Below are 6,000 nucleotides of genomic sequence, written 5' to 3' on the forward strand. Positions count from 1 at the left end.
TGAACTCTGACCTCATTCCTGTAAAATAAAAATGTATTATTAGAAGTAGCATAGACCGATCAGAATACACCAGAAACCATTTTCTATCTCTCCTTTTAAGACAACATTGGATATCCAACTGGCAATTGGAGAGTAATAAGAGTTTTTAAATATTGACATTATCATTTATGAAAGCTTTTGTGTGTCAGTGACACCATCTCTTGTTTGGCTAAGAATTTCTTGCACGCAAAGAGTCTTGAATAAATATTCTACACGTCATACAAATAAATGTTATAAATCACACACATGCTATGGAAAATAATACCCACAATGACCACCAAATGATCATGTATTATAATGGTACTGCATAATCCCCTTATGAGGGAGTCTCTGTCTAGTTCCCTCACTTGGTGAAGCTGAAATGAGATACACTTAGAACCAGCAGAATTGTTTTTAAAAGATCCAGTATACCTGAGGATGAAATGAAGGATCTGGGATGAGAATTATATCATTTTATTACCATGAACATGCCGTTAACTTTATATATTTTAAGAGCGTCAAGCAATGCATTGTCCTCCATTTTAAAGCTCTAAAAGCATGACCTTTGGGATTTTTATGCTCCATTAAGACTTTTGACTTGCATTTGCTGCAAAAATGATATTTTCCACTTCAAAAGAACTAAATAAAAACCATTGGTGCAATAAAATTTAATGGAATGTCTCATAAATCAGCTCAACTGTTCAGACAAAAAAAACACCCCAGTAACCCCAGGGGTTGACCGTAGCCAAAACCTTTAGAACTCTTGTCACTGCAGCGTTGGTGGAGGGTGTACTTCCACTGCTTGGTCCCATTTTACAGCAGAAAAGTTTGGTTCCCTTAGAACACATTCACCGTTCTCCCATCATTGACAGTAGACATTTTTTTTCTTGCAATGATCTGTTTGGGAACTCTGTTTCTGAGCTCTCAAATACTATATTCTTCTAAAAAGATCCAGTGTGATCTAACGAGTTCACAGCTACAGCCCGCTAACCCTATTCCTTTTACAGGATGTGCAGAGATGACTAGTCTTCATGGCAGCCAACCTAAAGAACTGGATATTACTGCCACATAGTTTAACCTGCTAGAAGTGTTTTAACCCTTTGAAGTCAGGTGCCATAGAATGATTTGCACAGATTGCACATTAACACTTTCCTTGGAATTGTAAGATGGCATCAGAAGTGATCATTGTCTTGTTTTCCCAACTTTTGCATTTGACAAGTAAAAAGTCAAAGACAGTAATATTTTGAAATGTAGCTCACTCTTGCAGGTAAAATGTACTTGGAACTGAGGGCAAGATTTACTTCACTGTATAAATGCCTGGGCTTTTTCTGGAAGTTTGAGGGTGAAGGCATTTGGGGAGAAGGGTTGGATAGGTCCATGCAAATCTGATGACCAGACACCTTTGTTTAATGACAATGTCCCATGGGTCTAACGTGTAATCATTTCTTGGCTGATTATATTGAAACAGAGGATTTGTCCTGGCTGGCTGTGCAAGCTACAACCTGCACCTCACCTATCACATATGAGCATGTGGCTCCAGCAGTCTCAATGCTGGATCCCATCACTGTGTTATCTACCGTTGACCTCCATTTTACCTTGACATTTCTGGGCATGGTGTACTGCTCCCTCCTGCATCTGAGTCAAACGCATGCATATGTGCACTCAGGTGAATAACAAAGGCAAACAGTACAGCAAGGAATTTTAAAGTCCTTGCTATGTGCTAGAGTGATCACAGATGCATAGGCTCTTATCCGTAACGCTCCAGTCCAGAAGGACAATGCATGCCTCTCTGGGGATTAGAGTGCACGGCCCAACATGTAATTCTGCTGCACTGGAATCTTACAAACTGCACTGATAGAAAAGTGCCACTTTCTGACACAAACATGGAAGGGACTGGGTGAATATAGATAGAGATGGGCAGTTTGTGGCTATTTATTTCTATCTTTCAGCATCTTGCTCTCCTGCCACAAGATGAGTTGTTCCCATTCAGAAGGGTCCTGGTACTCTGGACCAAGTGTTCATTTTCTCTAGCACATTACAGGTTGCCCTGACAGCAAAGTCAAAATATCCTTGTGAATGAATCCCCCTTATCCCTGAGTGCCCCCTTGCGGCTGGGTGCCATAATGCCATATCCCACTTCCCCTTTCCAGCCCTTACACACTCCACAAAAGGCTCTCTTAGCTCAATAATACCCCTCCTGGGGCTAGTTTATCAGAAAAACACAGTGCATGTATCTGTACAAAAGTTCCAAAACATTGTCCAAGTATTGCCCCTCAGTGCATATAGTAATTAAGATCCCACAACTTCTAGTTCATCAAGATGACACACACCATACTGCAGCATTTTCCACCACATCTGGGCTCTTCTTCAGTCGTCTTCTGCCCTTCTGCCAGGAGAGCAACCCCAGCCCTTCCAGCGCGGGGTGGGAGGCAGGCTCTGTGCCCAGCTCCCAGGAAGCTGCCAGCCAGGGCCAGCTCTACTGTTTTTGCCGCCCCAAACAGCACGCCTTATTGCCACCACAGACAGCGGGGGCAGTCCGTGTGCTGTTAGGACAGCACGTGCATTTCCGTGGTGGCGGGAATTCGGCGGCAGCTTCTGTCTTCAGCCAGAAGACAGAAGCTGTGCCGCCGTGGACAGCTGAACATAGAAGCTGCCGCTGAATTGCCGCCACCATGGAAACACGCCTGCTGCCCTAATGGCACACAGACTGCCCCCACCTGCTTGGAATGCTGGTGCCTGGAGCCAGCCCTGCTGCCGGCAGAGGGGAGGCCAGGGGGAGACCACGGTCAATGGGAGCTGCGGGGGCAGCATGAGCAGACCCTGGCCATCCCTCCAGCTCCTAGGAGCCACCTAAGGTCAGCACCGCCCGGAATCCACACCCTGACCCCCCTCCCATGCCCTAATCCTTTGCCCCAGCTCAGACCCCCCCCCCCACACACACATCCAAACTCCCTCCTGGAGCCCGTACCCCCTCCTGCACCCCAATCCCAGCCCTGAGCCATCTCCTGCACTTGTCCCCAACCTGGAGCCCCCTCCTGCACCCCAAACCCGTCATCCCCAGCCCCACTCCAGAGTCTGCACTCCCAGCTCGGAGCCCTCAAACCCCTGCACTCCAGTCCAGAGCCCCCTCCAGCATCCTTAATCCCTAATTTCTGACCCCATCCCAGCACCTGCACCCCCAAGTCCATGCCCAGAGCCCATACTCCTTCCCACACCCCAACCCCCTTCCCCATCCTACAGCCCCCTCCCACACTCTGATCCACTGGGCCCCACCCCCCACCTGCACCCCAAATCTCTCATCCCTGGCCCCACCCCAGAGCCTGCATCCCCAGCCAGAGCCCTTACCCCCTCCTGCGCCACAAACACCCTGCCCCAGCCTGTTGAAACTGAGCAAATGAGCAAGGGTTGGGGAGAGTGAATGAAGGAGAGAGGGGGGATGGAGAGGGCAGGAGGGGGGCCTTTGAGAAGGGGAAGGGCAAGGGTGTTCGGTTTCCTGTGATTAAAATATTGGCAACCCTACTTGGAAGCCAGCAGTCTACCCCCTCTGCTGATCTCCTGCCTTCAGCCCTCTGGCTCCCACTCTGCGGCACGGAGACATCAGCAGGAAAGCCCCTCTTCTGCTCCCCTGTTCAGACCTCTCAGGTCCATGGCTCTACCAGCTTGGGAGTTAGCAGATAACGCCCTTCCCTGCTTTTCTGCCTTCAGCCCTCTGACCCAAGCTCTCTCTAGCTTGGGGAGATCAAACAGCAAACTCCTCTTGCTGCTCTCCTGACTTCCAGTTCTCCCTGATCCTTTATGGCCCTGGGTGCTGCCTAACCCCCGTTATTGGCCAAACTGGGGACACCTGTTCTGGTGCAGGACAGTTCACTTAAAGGTGCCAGCTGCCCTGTGACAATCTGTCTTGCCAAACAATTTAAGGCAACCACACCTTTGCCTGGTCTACACACAAGGTTGCACTGATTTAGCTAAAGATGTGATTTTACACTGACTAAAGAGATTGGTGCAAGCCCCAGCATGGACACTGTTCTGGTTTCAACCTGGTTTATAGCAGTTTAGTTTGTGTTGGTAAATTTACAGGCACAAATTAAACCAATAAAACCGATGCTCCAAACAGGGGTTTCATTTGTTTAACTAAATCAGTTTTTAAACCAATTTTAGTCGAACTGGTGCAACTTCTCTGTTTAGACAAGGCTTCTGGTTGTTTCAGTTGTTGCTGTTCATGAGTCTGATCCAATGCCCTGGAGATCAATGTAAAGATGCCCACTGAATTCAGTCTACACTGAATCAGACCTTTAGGTAAAGAAAAATGGAACAAACCATTGAGAGAACCTTAAACGGGCTATCAGCATCGGAAGAGTCCATAGGAAAATAAATGTATTTAGGAAGCAGTGAATGGATGTTCATGCTCCTTGTTGCTCCGTTGTTTTCTCTCTGAGTCTCATAGTTTTGGAGAAATCCATTTCTATACTAGTGGCCAATCCAGCTCCCATTGAAATCAGTGCAAATGTAAAGTCAGCCGTAGGGACTGAACCACAGACCTCTGGTTCTAAAGCATAACCCTCTGCTGCCTGAGCAAATTCTCCCTTCACAGGATACAAACATCTCTTTGAAATACAGAAACTTAACCACCTCAGTAATGGTCTTTCCAGGTCAGGGGTAAGGCACATTAGTGGGGCGGAGGAGAAAATCTTGACCTATTTGGGCTACACTTTCAGTGCTGTTGCTCCAGTCCCTCTCACGAGCACTAAACAGTTCTAGTTTCCTTTTACAATTTTCTTTAAAAGAAAATTTGTTTCAAAATGTAACTTGTGCTATGAAAACTGGTTTCCTCCAACAGCCCATAAAGCATATCTCAGCATCATTATTTCCTGGCTGCAGAAGAAAAGCGTTTCAATTAAACTGGTGCAATTACCTCACAGACATTCATAAACATTTACACATTCATCAGACTTTGCTATCAAGGTCTAAAGCTAACCAAAGAAAAGTGTGAATCCCTCATTAACAGGTAATATGACTAATGATGCATCAAAATGAGAAACTATTACGCCGTTTAAACCTAAATTAAAAATCCTGGTATTTGCATTGTTAGTTCACTCACAAAATGAAATCCCTTATTCCCTTGCCCAATTTTCATTACTGAGATGGAAGTGACTCCTAAATTACTTTTCTCATCAGAACGGCATTTAAAAGCACAATTGCTGATCACCTTTGTTCTACATCACCGTTTGGAGATGATCTTAGTTGCCAGGTCTTTAGTAAATCACTGTTCAGTAAAGTCATTTTACAAGTCTTGTGAAAGAAAATCCTTCCTACGATGAAAAGCTTCACACCACTCAACTTAGTTAGGAGTCAGTCCTGCTTTTAATGGGAGCAGGAGCAAGTCTTTAAATAACAAGATACATCCTAAAGCACACACTAATCTAAGGCCTAATCCTGCTTTCCATTTTTGTACACAGTACTTTCCATTGGCTTTCTTGGCACACAAAGAAAGCAGGATCAGGCACATAATATCACTTAAGTGCAAGGTCTCACTTAGCTCCAGTCCATCTTCCATTGTAGTCAAACAGAGTGTCCATCAATTACTCAGTGTTGAACTTTGTCCCCTGTGAGTGGCAGGGCAACATACAGTCATTGATGAGCCTGGGACAGCTTTACCTAACAGAACAGTCTTTCAGCTCAGGCAGTAGAAGTTGGTGCTTTAGAACCAGAGGTCTTGAGTTCAATCTGCACTGCTACCAACTGACTTATAGGCATGATGTTCATTTGCACCCATTTCAATAGATTTCTCCAAAACTACGAGACTCTGGCCTTGGCTACACTTGGAAATGTGCAGCGCTGGGAGTTACAGCTGTGGTTGTACAGCTGTGTAGGAACAGCGCTGCAATGTGGCCACACTCACGGCTACCAGCGCTGCAGTGTGGCCACATTTGCAGCAGTTGCAGCGCTGTTGGGAGTGGTGCATTGTGGGCAGCTATCCCACAG

General features: G+C 46.2%; 1 protein-coding gene across 3 annotated transcripts in view; it reads right to left on the reverse strand.

The window, feature by feature from the left end:
• CCDC85C (coiled-coil domain containing 85C) overlaps positions 1-6,000 on the reverse strand; it is a 176,795-nt gene that overhangs the window by 38,424 nt on the left and 132,371 nt on the right. The window lies entirely within an intron of this gene.

The sequence above is a fragment of the Chelonoidis abingdonii genome, chromosome 4, assembly GCF_003597395.2.
Source record: "Chelonoidis abingdonii isolate Lonesome George chromosome 4, CheloAbing_2.0, whole genome shotgun sequence".
NCBI classification, from domain to species: Eukaryota; Metazoa; Chordata; order Testudines; family Testudinidae; genus Chelonoidis; species Chelonoidis abingdonii.